This window comes from Protopterus annectens, chromosome 7.part0 (assembly GCF_019279795.1).
Source record: "Protopterus annectens isolate FY-2018-M chromosome 7.part0, PAN1.0, whole genome shotgun sequence".
Classification (NCBI taxonomy): Eukaryota; Metazoa; Chordata; order Ceratodontiformes; family Protopteridae; genus Protopterus; species Protopterus annectens.
The window spans coordinates 1,616,476,373-1,616,496,659 of NC_056739.1; positions in this window are offsets into that span (position 1 = coordinate 1,616,476,373).

Consider the following 20,287-nt stretch of genomic DNA (forward strand, 5'->3'; position numbering starts at 1 on the left):
AAAAATCAACATTCTCAAAAATCCACAAAATCAAAAAATAAAAATTATAACATAAGACTAACAAACTGTTTCCTTTTGTGATCATTTCAACCAAAACCCTACCATAAATTTAAACATCTCTTCTTATTTAAAGTGATAGTGTTACAGAACGTTTTTTAAAGATGAAGTACAGAGCTGGGTTTTAAGGGCAAGGGTAAGTCTTTAAACCCATCTCTACACTTCATCTTAAAAACTTCATGTAACATCATCATACTAACTGGCCCCTGCCCTTAACTCTATCCCTGCACCTTACCTTAGGAAAATTATTTCTATAATACCATCAATACATATGACATACAGACATACACCATATAAAGCAACACATACACTCAGCACAAAATCTTTCCCCTTATGTTGCTCTTTCTCCAGCGATAACCTACAAATATTTGCACTCACTCCCAACCTGTAATTCAAAAACTTTTGGTATATCCAAATACTTTGACACTAAAATCCCATCTCTTGCTTACCTTACCCACACATATTTGATGCTCCATCTTTTTGCAAATGAAAATAACCAACAAAGTAAACTCTTATTTAACAAATTTCCCAGCCATTCACTCATTTGATAAAATAAATTTTCAGCAGAATGAATAACACCCACAACCTATAGTTATATCGTGCAGTGTCTAACAGAAGCAGTCTTTAGTACTTTTTGGGTATTAAGCAGGTTTATTTACTTGTGAAATGAAAAGTTCAGCTTTTTGCAAGCAAAATGAGGAGAATGTCAAAATAAAGTCAATGTTGCACTGTAGTCTTTTCATACTCCAAAAACAGAACATTACTTATAAATGTTGAAGTCATTTATCTAATCCATTACATACCAACAGTTCTGCAAAGCTTAACATTCAGAACACTAAACCTCATGCCTTCTGGCTCCAGAACTATCCATTTGAATGTTGCATTTCAGGTCAACCATTTGATTTTCTTCATTGCTCAACAGAGCATCTTTCTAGCTGCCATTCTTGACCTAGAGGTCAGTAATCTTTTGTAGGAGACAGTCACCCTGATGTGCCTCTAGTAACAGCTGAAGCTCCTTCAGTCTCTGTAACATGAATAGTTCTTAGTATGTTTTCTTGACCCAACAGCATTGTACTTTACCAGAGCATCACCTAGGTTTGCAGCCCCATGTCACGATGTAAGCATTTTAACTTAAGACTGACGACCATGACTTTTGTGGTCAGATGTAAAGAGCATTTGCCAATTCCTAGCATAATAGTTAATAGCTGTCTCTATAGAAATAGCTGTTCTCACTGCTTTAGAAATTATTTCTATAAATCTATTGGTTAGACCATTGATTTTTGGTAATCGAGAAATGATCTTTCTTTGACTAATAACATGGCTGTAGCACTATTGCTAAAATGACAGACAGTTGAATGATGGATCATTGATCGATTTTACAACATCAGGTTTGAAAAGTATGGAGAATATGTTGCCCTGTCTTGGGATCATGACATTTGCTGACTAGAAAGCATAGATTAAATCAAAGGAATTAGCAAATGCTAACACCCTCATCTTTTAAACAGGGTACTCTATATTGCTGGTTAGTCAACAATAATGTTGGCCCTTGAGAGTTCTAACATTTGTGCTGACTTCTCTTGGTGAATGTTATCCTGACACAATAAAGGCCTTAACTACAATGTTCATGTTTTCATATGTTTGCATATCCTTTGCACACTATTTGCACACTATTTATTTTGTTTTGGCAATATGTCAATAATCTTCACAAGGAATCTCTGTATCTTTTTATATGCATTTAAGGACAATTAATCTGACTTTACTTGGCAGACGTTTGCAGTTATCTGTTATAGTTATTTCTTCCTTAATGCTTCCATACCCTGTAATTTTCCTGTGCCTGTGTTATTCAGTTTTACTTTTGTGCCCCACGTGTTTAACACAAGAGTATATAAGCTTCTGCAGAATGGATTTTATTTCAGTTTCTTATTCTGTCTCTGTCAAGGGTAGTGGCTTCAGTACCATGTAACTTGCAGACAAATTTGCACATCTGTTTGCCTTAATTGAATAATCTCCTTTTCTGCATTAGTGAAGGAATATCTTAATAGTTTGTTGGTTTAAATTTGAGCACCCCTTCTGTACTGCACTCTGAATTTATGCATTTTTTAGTCTTAATGTCTGCATCTCTATTCAGAGAGTAGGCTTGGAGCCCATGTTATTGAAAACAGTTTTTCAATGACGTTTGATCAATTGTCAGTACAAATTAATTTCTCATTAGGTACATACGGAAAAGTTTGCATGTCTATGCTATATACACTAGGAAAATTTGCCTGACTGTATCTCTTCCTGTATTTGATAGTAATCTGCTTTCACAAATTTTGGGATTTCTTACAGACCATCATTCCCTTGAATAAGCATGGCTCTTTTCTTAACCATGCTTGCATCAACCTTAAAAGTAATTGTGCTCAAAGTTGGAAGCTACAGTTTTTTGGCTTCAACTTTTTTTAAGTAATTATAGTGGTTTCTGATGTTCCTGTCCCCAAATGAAATAGCCACTTTTGTTATTAACTCTCTTACTAGACTTGTTATTGTGTTATAATTTGGAGGAAACTTTGAATTGTGATTGACCTTCCCAACAGACTGCCTTTTTCACGGGATTACTTTCACATGTTCTGAATTAAGCAGAATCACTTCAAATAAGATAAACTTACATAATCAGAACTGTCTTAATATTTCATCTTAATCTCTTTGTCACTCTCTGGATCTCCTTTTTGTTTTAATTTTTTTTTACGTAAAGTCTTGACACTTAGTATCACTTGTTCATCTATAAACTGAAACATGTCTGCAGCTGAATTAAAACAAGAATTACAGTAAATCTTCAATGCCTACTAAGCAGAAAATGACTGGAGGTAATTCTTATGTTTCTCACCTCTATGTGACATATAGGTTTTTTATGTCCAGGCTTTGGTTTCAGTATTCTTAGCCAATCTGTATTGTATGTAGAAATTAGAATACAGAGTTAGTTAGTGATTCATAGAACTCAGTAGTGCTAGAGGGTAATAAAACTAAGGATTTAGAAAAAAGGTATGCAAATATGCAAATAATAGCATGAAAATGAAAATATGCAGTCTACTGAGTGCATAATGAGATGCTAATAAGAAGAGATGCAAATAGGTCATGATACAGTTAGCTAATGCAAAGTATTGCATCAGATGCATGGGAATATAAAGACACAAATCATGCCTATAGCCTACATCTGGTAATAATGCTGGGAGCAGAAAAATCAGTCGTACAGCAACAAGTAATTGTTATATATTAGCATTGCTACCATGGAATTCTTTGTGATGGCAACTGGCACAATCAAAAATAGCACAGACATAGTATAATATCACATTAGCAGCTCCAGGACTGTCTCCAAGTAGACTCAGACATTGTGCTATGATCAACTTGTATGAGACACCATCAAGATCTTGAGGTATGTATGTCCTCCATTTCCCATAGAGTGAATATGAAGGTATGAGTAGCTCTTAGCATACTGGCTGCAGCAACCAGAGACAGACAAAGAATGTGTTTGGTATTTCATAGGCATTGACATGTAGAATATTAAATATGTTACTCTATAAATTTTTGACATATAGGGATGAGAATATTTGTTTCCTCAAAATGTCGGGGTAGAAAGTTACCAATATGTATAGTTTTTATGACCTTGCATGCCTCACTGAAGTACTGGGAACCATAGAGTGCACATATGTGGCAATAAAGGCCCCATCCAGTAGAAGTGGATTGAGTTTCTATGGGATCAAATGCCAGGTAGTGTAAAATGCAAAGAGGCTCATTATCAGTGTGCCTTAACAATACGATGCCCGTTCCCATTATTCCCGCATATGTTATTCAGGTCATTTATATGATTTCTTCTTGCACAGGAATATTCTATAGGGCCATCTAGTAGTTAAGTGACTTGTTCATTACTTCAAGCAGAACAAAGACAATAGTCCACAGAAACAAGACTGAGATAAATAACATAAAAACAAAAACTATTCGTAAAATAAATATGACAAAAGATGAGTGCTTTCGCAATCTAAAATTGCTTCAACAAACCATATCAACAGCAAGCAAACCATACCAATAAATAGTGTCAATTACGTAGTTAATTACAAAGCAGCCAATAGTAGCAACAGACGTGATGTGAGAAAATCACATGACATATCAGTGTATTCATTCATAAAACCAAATCATCTCTAAAAGACACAATCCCAAAAATAAAAATAATAAAATATCATCTCTTTAACTTCCAAGCTTTTAATGTGGGTTTCAGGGACACAAAATCATTTAACCCTGCCCCTTTATGTGATCTAAGTTTCAAAATCCAACACAATTCGATACATTTGGTTTCATTCATCAAATCCCCCATCCTAAGATATTCATGTATAACTTATAAAACACTAAAGGTAAACTTATGCCCATCACTCCTTACATTCATATGTTTAGCAAGGGCACTAAATGTAAAGTGTTGCCGATAATAATTGATCTAATTATTCACCATTTTTTTAAGTTCCTTTTATTAGTTCTTAATTTTGCTTTCTACAACAAAATGCTGCTGGCAGAAATAATATCCTGTGATTTGATACTTTGAAAGGTTCCAGACTCTCTGCAAAAGGTTATAGACTCTCTGTTGGGGTGGAGTAATGATTACATACTGTTTCCTTGATCTTAATAGCAAACATACCTTTTCTTATAGACTGCCAAGTTTAACAGGAAGCAATTTACTTTAGCTGTGTAATCTGTAGTGTGCTTTGCAGAGATCAACTGTGTTTTTCTCACTTAATAACTGCAAAAGTACCTGTAAGACAGAGTATTCCTGCTTTGTGCTGAAATTATTTAAACAATTCAGCCTGCAAGAACTTGTGTGCAGGTCATTCAGTTGTTGGTTGGTTCCCCATCCTATCTGCTTAAGTTGTGGAGACTAGCTTTTGTCAACTATCTAGTAAATGCATCAAGTATTCCAGAAATAATAAGTGGCATATTTTTCAAGTACATTTATTTCCTAAAACCTTATGCATTTCTTATAATTTCAAAGTTTGTGCTTATGCATATATGTATGTGTATGTAGAAATTATCTTGGTCTACCTCTCTGTATGTATGTATGCATGCATACACATACAAGTAATACATGCATATATTTTAAAAATACATATACATATGAGAAGAGAGAAAATAAGTTGCAATTGGTATACTTGCTTAGAAGAGTGAATGGTCTTTTCAGCTCTTTTACTGCCTGCCAGTTCACTCGAGGTTTTGGAATTTGCTTTGTGATGGCATATATAACTAGTGGGGGTGATGCATGGGGCTTCCACCTTTGAAAAATACTGTTCTTTTATTTTCCTTCTGATCTTTTTCCATTTTTTTTCAGATCAAAGTTTTATTGAATGTTCTTTTGAGCATTTACTATTAGATGAGATATTAATATACATAGTCAGGTAGAGAGATATGTGTGTTTGCATGTATACACACATATATATATATATATATATATATATATATATATATGTGTGTGTGTGTGTGTGTGTGTGTGTGTAGTTGCACTACTGCATTTACTTAAATTACTTCTGCGCGGATACATAGAACATATTTTGGTTATCCTCACATATTTAGTATCTTATAAAAGTAAAGAGAAAAAAAGAGAGAAGGAAATTAAATTCTAGCCTTCTCTCCTGAACTTGCAATACCTGAATGCCAGCTGGGTCCCCCTCTTCCTCTGCAGGTCATCATACCTGTTTAGCATACCTCTCAACCTGAAACATCAACAATCTGGACAAAGGCCCCATAAAAATTAGGTATAAATCTGTACACTGATTAACATAAAAACATTGCATAAAAAAATATGTAACCCCTTCCACTTCAATGGAATTGTGGGATACCAGCTTTCAAATGCAAACTGAAGGTCAACCAAAATATGGCCCCAGCCCAGACCCTGTAGTATTTTTTTTTTAAATGTGTAGCAATGATGTTCACTGAGAAGGGAGCAGATGATGAACCTTATGATTTTGTTTTTGGTGATTTGCAGTATGTGGATATTTTGTAAAAGTAGGGCATTTAATGATAGGCAATATTCTAATCTTAGCAAAAGAATATTATAGTTTGCTAGGACCTCCAAAAGTCATTCTCCATGGCCTACTGATCAGTGGTGTAGCTTGAGTTTGTGCAGCCCAGGGCTGTCTTTGAAATTACCACCCTTCCTCCCTCACAAAATCATGGTTGAATGGGGCCTCCTATACACAGTCCTCCCCCATGCAGCCATTCCAATGTCCCATTGCTTGGCTATTTCACCCTATTTACCATAAACACTGTAATGTGCACACTGCTTTACTTCTATGATGATTATTTGGATTTCATCTCAAATTTTGATTTTACATTTTATAGCACAAACACTAACAGACATCTGCTAAACAGAGCAATACAGTCTCACAATGAAAACAGACTTAGCATTAAAACTTCTCTGCCCTTGAAACTCACATTCATTAAAACAGCACTGAAACCCACATTCAAAGAAAATGCATCTGGTCAGTGGTGTATACAGATACCTTTGAGCTGTTTTCGAATCATAGGCCCCTTGCACATGAAACATACATGTGTTCTTTGATACACTTTCCTGGTTGTATTAAATGACATTCCTTGTATAATACAGCACACTTATTAGAGCACATTTTAAATTTATTGTTTTGAGCATTTTTCCAGTAAGCAATGAAACAAAATGCATGAACCAATAATGACAAAACTGCCCAATTCAGAAATTTCCATCATAAAAGTCTACTCAAACTTTTACAGTCCACCAGTATCAGTAAATATGCACGATCTCTACAAAAGTAAAAGTCATCTAAATAATTCCACATTAAAGTGATCTGTAAGATCTGTAACTAATGAAGAGGTTGCTGCTAGCAAACAACTTAATATTGCATTGTTTCATCTACAAATAATGTGCATGTTGCCCTTGAGGAATAAATTGCCTGTGTTACATTAAAAAATGATAAGGTAGTAATATTGCAATAGGGAATGGATGGCAAACTGATAACAGGTTCATAGTTACTAGTTACTTAGTGAAAGATGACATTCTCAGGACTGCAGCATCCACCGATTCCACCCCCTTTAAAAGTACAATGCAGTACAGTATCAGCAATCCATCTAGATATTGTTGCAGAACCCACAGCCTTCTGCATCAAAAGCAAGTATTCTACCTACTAACAACACAAGCAGACCTGACATAAGCACCACTAAACGTCCTTTGCCCTGAAGATCTATGCAGCACAAGAAATCTGGAAAAAGCCAAAATTTATTGGGGGGGACAAAAGCCCAAAACCAGGGACACATTTTAAACATTGCTTGTATAATCTTAGAAAAGTTGCTAGAATAAAATGTTTTGTGGTACCATGCTTTCCCTGAAAGACAGGAAGACTAAACCGTAAATGGCTATCATTATTTAGCGAATTCAGTGCTTCTCACTGATTTGCCAGAAAACCACAACTTTTAAGAGGAACAGACTAAAAGTATGAGCCAAACATTCTAGACATTCCATAAAACTGACATTCCATAAAACTTTGGACATTTGAGAACTATAGGTAACTCCTTGAATCACAAGTGGTGGTGGTGGTATAGGTAGAGAATGTAGTTTGAGTCTGAGTAACTGTAACCAGCAGTTATAACTAACTGGGGCATACACACACTCACAAAAGATTATAAACAGAAAGCACACAGTTTTCTCTTGCTTAATGTGTTTAGGTTGGGAAAACAAACATAACTTGTAGCATACTCCTGCCATTAAATAAAACACGGTTTCTCCTGCTTAAAGCTGCTAAAACAAATGTAACCTGTAGTACACTCCTGCTGTTAAAGAAACTGCAGTTTGTCCTGCATTAAAGTAAAAAGACTTTTAGGTTTACATTTTACCTGGAGGAGGAGCTAGCCAGGGAAAACAAATGTAACAGCCATTAAATAAGTAAAGCTGCTGCTGCTGGAGGAGGAGCTGTGCTGGGGAAGAAAGATGTGCTGAGCACACACAGACCGGTCTGCAGAAGCTGACATAATCACACATGCCCTGCACTTGACACCAGGAGTAAAAAAAAAAAAAAAAAAAATACAGAACTTAAAAGGGCCACACTGGAATTTGTGGCACCCCAGTATTTTGCCCTCAAAACTTGTATTAACAGAGGAATTCAGTACAGTTGAGAGGTATGCAGTGTGCAGTCACTGCTAACCTGAGTGGGGAGTCCCTGTCAGAGAGGAGAGGTGGTCACCTAACTCCTGCCAGATGTCTACCTTCTTTCTCTTCATACTGGCTACTGTATATTCAAGCTTTTGCAGATATGATTCCTACATCAGGTTGAGAAAGATCTTTTTCTCCTTCTGAGACCAGCTTGGTGATCGACCCAGGTCATTTACACCTGCTGCCATCCTGTGAAGTGCCAGTATTGATGTAAACATTTATGTGCAGGACAGAAGATAGACAAGAGGATATGAGCCACTCCCACATAGCCATACAGGGGTAGTACCTATGGACGTGATAATGGTGTCTGGGGTGGTTTACTGAGTCCATTGATGTAGTCATAGAGACTTCCATGTATGTTTTTCAGACTCCCTCATTGACAGGGACAACAGGTGCTGACTGAGGTTTCTTTTTTGGGGATAAACTCTTGGCTAGGCTTGTAAGGACCCCAGGGCCATTAGCCTAATAACCTCCTATGATCCTATGATCCTATATGTTAACAGTTAAGTTAGAGTATACTGCACCCTAATCCAGCTGTATCCATCAAACTATGTCACACCTTGTCACTTACTACCAGTCACTTACATCAATAGAGGCAAGAAATAAAATGTAAACATTTTGTTAATTAAGTAAATTAACAACATTGCAACTATAGTATCATACAGCACAAATGTTAACGGCATGCTGTCACAACCTCTTACATTTAACAACATAATGATATAATCAGTGCATTCCTATACATAACGAGTAACAACTGAAAGAAATGTCCACTTGTTGGACTGCTCATGGCTGTGACACCCATGCACTGGCCCAGTAATCAAGGAGCCTCCATCCTCACAACTATCAACAATGAGGGGTGTCCACATTGGGTGGATAACAAGTACACACACAGTAAAGTACAATTTCCCTTAAGAGCACATAGAGATTACAGTCACTCTGGGGCTGGTTTCTCCCTTTCTCTCCAAATCCCCAGTAAGATTCCCCACTGGTACAGCTATAGAGTTGAGTCCTTAGACAGGGTTCCAAGTAAAGTCCTCCCAGCACTCCCTCTGTTCAACCAGTGCCTCATGTCCCTGCCCAGATAGCTGAAACACACACACACACACACACACACATACACACACACACACACTTTGAGATATGATTTATATACAAACACACAGACACTCCTGGGGAAGGCTGGCACAGGTTCACTAGCTATGCCCCTTCTGCCTAGGAGTGTCTGTGTGTTTGTATATAAATCATATCGCAAAGTGTCTGTGTGTGTCAGCTACCTGGGCAGGGACACAAAGCTCTGGTTGGACAGTGGGAGCGCTGGGAGGGCTTGGCTTGGAACCCTGGCTGAGGACTCCAATCTATATCTGTGCCAGTGGGGAGTCATACTGGTGATCTGGAGAGAAAGGGAGAAAGCAGCCCCAGACTGACTGTGATCTCAGTGTGCTCTTAAAGGAAATTGTAATTTATTGTGTGGGTACTTGTTATCCTCCCAATGTGGACGTTTCCCACTGGTGCTAGTGGTGAGGATTGAGGCTCCTTGATTACTGGGCAAGTGTATGAGCATCACATATTAATTGTTTGGCAGTGGTGGGATATTCACATCAGATATTAATTGGTTGATAATGGTGAGTTAGCCACATCACATATTAATTGGCTTGTAGTGGTGTGGCTAGTGAATTCCTGTAGCTTGCATACAGTGATCACTGAAGGTATTTTGTACTCTAAATCAACCACACAGTGAACATTCAGAGTTCAGATCACAATTGTTTTATTTCTTTTGTTAGCTTAGTTAGTAGGGGAGAGCAGGCAAGCATATCAGCGGAGGAGTATGGCTAGCTGACAAGGGGTCAGTTGGCTGAGATGTGCCAGGCTAAAAGACTGGTGCATGGAAACCTGACTAAAGCAGACAAGATTGCAGCTTTGGTCACAGCTGCATCAGAAAATAGCAACCAGGAGAATGATCAGACTGACCATGGAGATGTACAACACTCAGAGAATGCACAGCTCAACCTTTCTACAGAGGACTTAAAAATCTATCTGGAGCTAAAGAGATTTGAGTTGAAAGCCAGGCATTTCGAAACAGAAGCAGCAGAGAGACTGAAACATCTGCAGGCTGAGGGGAATGAGAAACTGTTATGCCTGGAAGCAGAGGAAAAGGAGAGGCAGAAGCAACAAGAAAAGGAGATGTTGACTCTTCACCAGAGTCATGGAGGTAATGGGGAAGGAAGTAACTGAACCCCTGAAGCAACAAGGGTCAGTACATTTCTTCCACAGTTTACAGAGGAGATCATTTTGATAGTTTCATACATATGTTTGATGGGGTATGTAAACAGTATGATGTTGATCAACGGCTCTGGGTATGGTTCCTGACCTCCTTACTCCTTGGTAAATCTGTAACTGTATTGTCCAAGATATCTGATCATGATTTTTTAAATTATAACACTGTAAAGAATTGTTTGTTAGAATTTTTTAAGCTAACACCTGAAGCTTTTAGGAAAAAGTTTTGTGAGTATAGATGCAAGACAATCAAAGTGTGTGAATATGTTGCTAAACTAAGCACTTATTTTCATAGGTGGGTGAGTGGATGTCATGTCACCACTTTTGAAGGGCTAGCAGACCTTTGGGTGAGGGAACAAGGCCTTAGCACTTTGCCTGAAGACATGATGATCTGGTTAGCTGATAGACAATGCTCTATTTCAGATGAGTTGGGGAAGAAAGGAGACCTATACCTAGCAATCATGGGATCCCTGCATAGGAAACAAACCCCTAGTAGTGCTCATGGGTCTAAGGGAACCCATGATGGGCAGCCCAGACTGCCCCAACAGAGTATGCCAATAGGAGGGTAAGCCACTAGCCCAGGTACACATCCAGGACCTAGGGTTAAATGTTTTGAATACAGTGGGGCCATGTAGCATGTGGGTCTGATACCCTGGGGGAGACCCAGTCAGACTGCATACTTGCCGCCTGGACTGATGAGGTGGTTACTTCAGGGAGGGGGCTACCATGTAGCAGTGAGACTGAAGGTGAGCCACAGCTGCTTGTGGGTAATGACGGTCCATTGGACAGAGTGACTGTAAGGGCAGAGGTGAGTAGTAGAACCCAGGCTGACAGTGAGGCTCTGCTGTCAGATGATGCCAGACTTCCTGTGGAAGGGGAGCTTGGAAGGGTTACAAAGAGAGAGCTGAGATAGGCTCAGCTCTCAGATCCTAAATTACAAGGCCTGAGCAGGTAGCTAGTGAGGCACTTGATTCTTTAGGGAAGGGGGAATCTGTATACTGGGACAAAGGGTTACTGTATAGAGAGTGGACCCCTGAGGGAAGGCTAGAAGGTGAGAGGATACAGCAGTTGGTAGTACATAGAGTCTACCATCTGACACTTCTAGCCATAGACCATGATATTTCCTTTGCAGGTCATATGGGCATAAAACATACAAAATGACTTATTATGCAGAACTTTTATTGACCTGGAATTTCCAGAGATGTAACAGGGTACTGCAGGACCTGTGAGCAGTGCTAAAAGCTAGGCAAGGTAGGAGACAAGGTGAAAGCTCCTTTGATGCCTTTGCCTGTGATTGAGGAGCCATTTCAGAAGGGAGCTATGGATGTTGTAGGGCCTCTGAGTACCCCAAGTTTCACAGGGAAAAAGTATATCCTAGTGGTAGTAGAGTATGCTACAAGATACACTGAGGCAGTGGCTTTGTCCTGCATTGAGGTGGAAAAGGTGGCAAATGCTTTGTTAGAGATTTTCAGCAAGGTAGGCTTCTCAAAATAAATACTGACTGACAGAGGTGCCAATTTCATGTCAGACCTGCTGGCTTGTTTGTGGAAGTACTGTGGGGTGAAGCACCTGAAGACCACCCCCTACCATCCCCAGACTAATGGTATTATCAATGGTTAGACTCTATACTCAAGTCCATGCTACAGGCATTTGCAGACCAGTTTAAGAGAGAGTGAGAGAAATATTTGCCCCATTTGTTGTTTGCTTACAGAGAGGTTCCCCAGGAATCCACAGGTATTTCACCCTTTGAGTTGCTTTATGGGCATAGGGTGAGAGCACCTTTAGATTTAATTTGAGATGAGTGGGAAAGTGAGTGTGAATCTCACAAGGAGTGTGTTGTGGAATATGTCCTAAACTTCAGGACAAGGCTCAGTGAACTCATGGGCTTGGCCCAAGAGAACCTGGCAGAAGCCCAACAGCAGAATAAGGTCTGATATGACAGGAATGCTTGAGCTAGAGAGTATGCTGTAGGGCAGCAGGTAATGGTTCTCATTCCTATTAGGCACAACAAGCTGCAAGCAGCCTGTGAGGGACCCTATAAGGTGGTAAGGAAGGTCAGTGATGTTAACTAGATGGCGGAACTGCTAAGCAGGAGGCAGGGGCACAAATTGTACCATGTTAACATGATGACACCTTACCATGATAGGGAGGCTCTTGTGCTGAGTATTTGCAGTGGATTGTATGAGGAGTCTGAGGGAGATCTCGTGACTGATCTCAGTGATGCTCGGACTGACATCTCAGTGGGAGGGGTAGCAATGTCCCGGCAGCTATCTCCTACCCAGATTTGAGAAATCCCAGCAGTGTTACAGTAGTTTGGGGACATGGTCACTGGGAAACCAGTGCAGCACCAGGTGGATACAGGGCCTCAAATGTCTATTAGGCAGGCCCCATATAGGGTGCCTGAGAGAGTCAAACAGACTCTGAGGGAGAAGATACAGGAAATTTTGGAACTAGGGGTAATTCAAGAGTCCAAAAGTCCCTGGGCCTCCCCAGTGGTGCTGCTGCCAAAGAAGGATGGCAACATCAGGTTCTGTGTGGAGTACAGGAAATTAAATCATCACACAGAGTCAGATGCTTACCCCATGCTTAGGACAGATGAGGCCCTAGAGCAGCTGGGTGGGGCTAAGATTCTTACCACCATTGATCTTACCAAGGGCTACGGGCAAGTGTCCTTGACTCCCAGTGCTAGAGAGAGGTCAGCCTTTGTGACTCTTTTTGATTTGTATGTCTTCACAAAGATGCCCTTTGGTATGAAAAATGCTGGTAGATCATATTCTTACAGGAGCAGGAGGGTTTGCCCTGGCTTACCTAGATGATATTGCCATCTACAGCCATTCCTGGCAAGAGCACCTTTAGCATGTCAGGGGGGTGCTGGCCAGACTACAGAGGGCAGGGTTGACCATTAAGCCCAGAAAATGTCAGGTGTGTATGGCAGAGGTATCCTACGTGTGACATAGAAAGGACAGTGATATAATTAGGCCAGAACCTGCCAAAATGGAAGCCACTCAGGTATGGCCTGCACCTGTTACCAGAAAACAGGTGAGGACATTCTTAGGGACAGCAGGGTACTACAGAAAGTATGTCCCAAGTTATAGTACCATAGCTGCTCCCCTCAAAGACCTGACAAGGAAAAACAGACCAGATAAGTTAGTGTGACCCCAGCATATGAGCAGGCATTCCAAAAGCTTAAAGAAGCTTTGGGATGACCCCTTGTGTTTGCCACAGCAAAGGATTTGTTGCCCAGGTGGATGCTTTGAACCATCAGGTGGGGGCTGTACTTAGCCAGATTTATTCAGATAGAGAAGAACACCCAGTGGTTTATCTCAGTCATAGGCTCCAACCCAGGGAGGAATGCTATGCAGCTGTAGAAAATTAATGTATAGCCATAGTGAGAGTATTATAGAAACTTCAGCCTTATCTGTATGGAAGGAAATTCACTGTAGTTACAGATCACAATCCCCTAACATGGTTACATTGAGCCAGCCAGCAAAATGTCAAGTTACTAAGGTGGAGCCTAGGGTTGCAAGCATATGATATGTCAGTGCAGCACCACAGTGTTATTAGCAACGCCAACAAAGATGGGCTCTCAAGACCGAGAATGGGGTAAGGTACACCCAGTTAGACTCAACCCTCTCAAGCAATGTTTCTCAAGGGATACTTGAAAAACTAGCTTGAGTTCTCAGGGAGGAAGAAATGTGATAAACTGAAAGGCTGCCATCCTAACTAGACAGAATTCTGTAAACAATTCTATGTCATTTGTAAATATTAATATAATCCACAGGCCTGTGTTACAAATGCAAAGAGAACTGTATGTTATGATTAAACTATGTGTTGTACTGAGCTTCAAAAATGTAACCACAGTGCACCCTGCTGGAAGAAAGCTGTTAAGTAAAGAATTGTATAACTGTGTTTGATCTCAAGCTCGGAGACAGGGTGTCTGGGCTAAGAGTCTCTTTCTATTGTTTTATGACAAAGAAAATTACTTGGTTTCATGTGCAAAGTGTCTTTTATTGCTGTGACTTTCTAACAGCTGTAGAAATGTTAATTTTTAAGTTCAGTGAGCCTAAGAAAACATCAGCAGGGGTGACAAGAATGATGTAGTGTGATATTACTCTGCAGTAAGGTGTATTGTCAATTTTTAAGGGCTATCTCTGAAAGAAAGCATAGCATTTTGTATCTTGGCTTGGATCTAGTAAGAACATCCACTCACCAGCACTTGCTTGCTCTGTATGCAAGTAGTATTTAGAACAGTGATTTCTCTTAGAGATAGATAGGAATATAGCCAGATTAGACTAGCTGTTTTCTATATTTATGCCATACTATCCTACAATATTGTTTTAAAGTATTTCCTGTGATTTCTAACCTCTGCAATGTCATTGTATTGAAGTAATAAGCATTGTCCTGTGTTTTTATTTATTATTAAATATTTTTAAACATTTCAACTGTGGCTGTTTTGTGTACAGATAATTTAAGCTCTTAAGAGTACTTGCATGTATTTGGTGATACTGTACTAAGCCACTCTAGAATAGCCTTAAATGTTTGGTCACACTTACTATTTGGATAACAGTGATATTACACAGGGGAATTGGTCACTCTTTGGGAAGGGCCTTATACTAGCTGATAAGTAGGGGTTCTGGTGGCAGTGGATTACTACCTTATAGACTGGGCAGAAGGGGCATAGCTAGTGAACCTGTGCCAGCCTTCCCCAGGAGTGTCTGTGTGCTTGTATATAAATCATATCTCAAAGTGTGCGTGTGTGTGTGTGTGTGTGTGTGTGTGTGTGTGTGTGTGTGTGTGTGTGTGTGTGTGTGTGTGTGTGTGTGTGTGTCAGCTACCTGGGCAAGGACACAAGCCCTGGTTGGACAGAGGGAGTGCTAGGAGGACTTGGCTTGGAACCCTGGCTAAGGACTCCACTCTATAGCTGTGCCAGTGGGGAGTCTTATTGGGGATCTGGAGTGAAAGGGAGCAACCAGCCCCAGACTGACTGTGATCTCTGTGTGCTCTTAATGGAAATTGTACTTTACTGTGTGTGTAATTGTTATCCTCCTAATGTGGATGCCCCTCACTGGTGCTAGTGGTGAGGAATGAGGCTCTTTGATTACTGGGCCAGTGCATGGGCATCACAGCTATGAGCAGTCCAACAAGTGGGCATGTCTTTCAGTTGTTACTTGCTATGTATAGGAATGTACTACTTATATCAATATGTTGTTAATGTAAGAAGTTGTGACAGCATGCCCTTAACATTTGTGCTGTATGATAGTATAGTTGCAATGTTAATTCACTTAATCAACAAAATGTTTAAATTTTATTTCTTGCCTCTGTTGATGTAAGTGACTGGTAGTAAGTGACAAGGTGTGACATAATTTGATGGATACAGCTGGATTAGGGTACAGTATACTCCAACTTAACTGTTAACATATAGGATCATAGGCTTATAGGAGGTTACTAGGCTAATGGCCCTGGGGCCCTTACAAGCCTAGCCAAGAGTTTATCCCTGAAAAGAAACCTCAGTCAGCACCTGTTGCCCTTGTCAATGAGGGACACAGGTGGAACCCTGGACAAATTTGTGGTTTCCCATCACCTCATCAAGGTTGCATTTGAAGAAGGTGAGCGTGGTACTCTGACATGTACGGGAAGTCTATTCCAGAGACAGGGCAGCCTCTGGGAGACAAACCTGTCACTCCACAGGTTTTGTTGATGTCATATAAGATTCAAGCCTTTCGAGAGGGTAATGTGCGAGGAGTTAGACTTAAGGATTTGGAGCATCTCTAGTAGAGCAGTGTCTGAGATTGCCTTGTAGGTGAGATTTCCCCATGTGTACAACAGCAATAGTCAATACAAATCAAATAAGCAAACCTATTTTTTTTAATGATGAATCCAATTAAAGCTAACCATAGGTGCATAGGTGTGCACATCACTTAGCTATGGTTAATGCAGCTTAAATGGCTGAAGAGGATAACAAGTAAGATATATGCAAATGAAGCAGCATAGAAATAGTGTAGTGGGCAGAGCATTCGCCTTATGAGTAGGCATTCGTAGTTCGAGTCCCACTGCAGCACATTCCATTTCCCATGGCAAATCACGTTATGACCAATATTTTAGTTGCATAACCTGCTAATTAACATATATTTGTGAACTGGAGTACTGCATTAAATGCACATGTGAGGTGTCAGTGTCATAACATTGCAAAGTCCACAAATAAGCACATGTGCCCCATACAGTATATGTACACAGGAATCATGGATACAAATGGAAGGTAAAATGTGTAATGAATGACAACTCCATACAGCTTCCAAATCCTCCACCTTCCCAAGAACCATTAGATATTACTGTCTAAATCAGTGCAATTGTAAGCAGGAGTAAGCAATAGTAAGCAAGTGTAAGCACCAATAAGCAGTAGTAAGCATATTTAAGCACTAGTAAGTGAGTTTAAGCCTGTTTACGTGGGTTAAGTAATGCGCACACAGGTTAAGCAATATTGAAGTTAACTCTCTGTAAGCATATTTAACCAGAGATTAGCATTGCTTACCCCCCTCAAAAACCCGCACAAACCTGCTTACAACTGCTCAAAAGTACTTTAATCATGCTTTATTCAATGGCCCTTGTTCTGCCCAGCAACAAAATAAACAGCCTTGCAGGTCTTGAACCCAGGACCCTATACACTACAGTCACAGTAGTTAACCAACAAGCCATCACAGCAGTACAAAAAAATGAAGTATCACCAAACAAGTCCTCACTATAGTAAAAATCAAACTGAACCTGTGAAAGGAACCAGTATACAGCCATATTTTCCATAACCCACTACATAACATAAATATGTGAACTTGAGTACAGCAGTAAGCCCAGATGTGAGGTGTAATTGTAATAGAGTGTTGAAATCCTCAATAAAACACAAGGACCCCATACAGTGTATGTACACATGAATCACGGAAACCAGGCAGTTATATCAGATGTAATGAATAAGAAATCAATGCCAAAATGAAAATATAATGCAAAGTCTAATGTAAGCAACACTAAGCAGTGCACAGGCCAGCTTAGGAGGTATAAGCAATGTGTAGGCCAGCTAACTCATTGTGCCCAGTGGTATACCCCTTTAAACAATGCCAACCTTAGGTAAGCAGGTTTGCCCATAGTCTAGCCTTTTCAAAACTGGCAAATCATGGAAAAGTGTGGGAAATCGGCCCTACTTAAACCCAACAGGTGGGAATACATCTCATAACTGGTTGTAGCTTCCCCTTGCAGGCACAATGGCAGAAAGGGGAGAAGGTGTGCACTTCCGGACGCAGTGCTGGTGCATCCAGGAGTCCAGAGTCATGGCAGGACTCCTTGTCAAAGATGATGAGTAGAGAATGTTGCAGGGCCAGTACCAGGGTTTCCAATATAGGGCGGAAAAGTGGGACCATCTCGCCCATGACCTCACCAGTGCCACTGGCATACCCCAAACTGGTGAACAGGTCAGGTATCACTATACCAACCTGAAGCAGCATAAGGGGGACCTCTTGGAGCAGTAGATCCAAGAGGCTAGAATGGCAGGGGCTGTCCCAGCTGTGTGTATCACTCCACTATGTGTGTAATAATTGCCAGATCATGTATATCATGGAAAGGTATGGCTAAACATTCCTCTTATGTCCTCCATGGCTGCAAGTGAGTGGGCCGCAAACCAGGAGGCTCACGGAAGTCAACTGGAGAGGTTGCAATGTGAGGCAGGTCAGTAATACTCTTGCATGTACTGTCATAGGAAATAAATCTAAAAGTATTAGTAAATTAATTGCTTGTATAAAACCTGTATTGTTTAAGGCAAGTACTGCATATACTGGTGAATATGGCAGGAAGAGTCTCATATAGCTTGTATGTAAATAAAAGCCCAATAGCCTGACAATAAAGGTCTAACTGCTGGACTGCATGTGTATACTCTGGTATCATATGGTAATGTAGATTTGCAATCACGTAATAGTACTGTTATATTAAGCACTGTTACCCACACTCTGCACCATAAATAGAATGTGTAGGAATGCCTGTATATGACTGGTGTAATCCCCAGAGGCCATTTAGTACAACTGAGAGACACATAGAAACAGTGAAAAGGCAGACAAGAAAATCTGAATAGCACATGCAACTGAGATGTGAAATGTCTTATTTTTAGCACACACAGCCATGGCTCGAATCCTGGCAGTGGTAGTAGTCTGCACACAGAATCATACCCCTCACCTGTACAGATATGGCCAGAATGTTCATTAACGTGGCCCATATCTGCTGCCTGTCAACCTGTCCCCCTGGGAAATCAGTGGGATGATCCCAGATGTATAGGCATCAAACAGGAAAAACAACTGATTGACACACATCTATGAGAACAAAGCTGGCACACTAGCAACTCCCCAAAACCTTATGAGAGTAAGAAGCCATGTATGTCCCATTTACACCCCCATGTTGTCAAGCTGTGGCAAGAGTGTGCACAGTAACAGTGTGAGATGTATGTGCATAATAGTAATGTGAAATCTGGTACTGTGTATGGCAACATTCAGGTAGTGCTAACAAACATTTGTCATACAGGTCTGTCAGATACCAACACTGTGCCCAGAAATACAAGAATAATACCCTGTACTGGTACTGTTTACTTTGGTATTGTATGGCATTGTGACTTATGCAGTTGCTCTGAATAATAAGGTATTACTCATCACTGTTGCCCACACTGTCCTACAAAATATAACTGTCTAGGAAATCCTGTATAAGAGTGTTGTAATACAAGGTCAGAATGCAAAACCACAGGAGAATTATAAGACAGAAAGCAGATAGGAGATATACAGCAATATCTATATAGCACACGCAACTCTGATGGACAGTGTTTAAGTTGTAGCACACACAGCCATGGTCTGAATCCTGGGAGTGGAAGTAGGCTGCATATAGAATCATACTCCACAACTGTACAGCTAAGACCAGAATGTCCAGTATATTTGGCCATATCTGCTGCCTGTCACCCTGTCCCAGTGGAAAGTCTATGGGATGATCCCAGGTTTTTAGGCAGCAAACAGGAAATACAACTTATTGCCACACATCTATGAGAACAAACCTGTCACTCTAGCAACTCCTGAAACTGCTAGGACATACTCGGCTTATTACTTTCATATCGACACCTCCATGTTGTCAAACTGTGACCAGAGTGTGCACCGTAACAGAGTGAGATGTATGCGCATAATACTAATGTTTAATCTGGTACTTTGTGTGGCAACATTCAGGTAGTGCTAATAAATATTGCTCTCAGAAGCATGTCGGATACAAACACTGTGCTGAGAAATAGAAACCTTGCTACACTGTACTGGCACTGTTTACTCTGGTATTGTATGGAATTGTGAGTGTTGCAGTTGCTATGAATAATAAGGTATCACTGATCACTGTCACCCACACTGTGCCACATAATATAACTGTGTAGGAAAGACGGTATAAGAGTGTGGTAAGTCACTAAAGGTTGAAGAGGGCAATAGTCTAGATATGTCCCGGTTCACCTGCACGTGGACAAGACATGGCCAGAGTCTGTGCAAAAAGAGATGGACAGCTATGTGTACAACATCAACCCAAAATCTGGGAGTATGTATAGAAGCAGTTAACTAGTGTTAACAAACATTTCCTCCACAGGTATACCAGGTAAGAGTGTATACTGCAGGTAAAACCAATTCATGTATAAAGATGATGACAGCCATATCACTGTCCAAACTAAGGCTATAAGGTAGTGTAGTAATACTTTTAAGGTACAGATAGCAGCACTGTGGA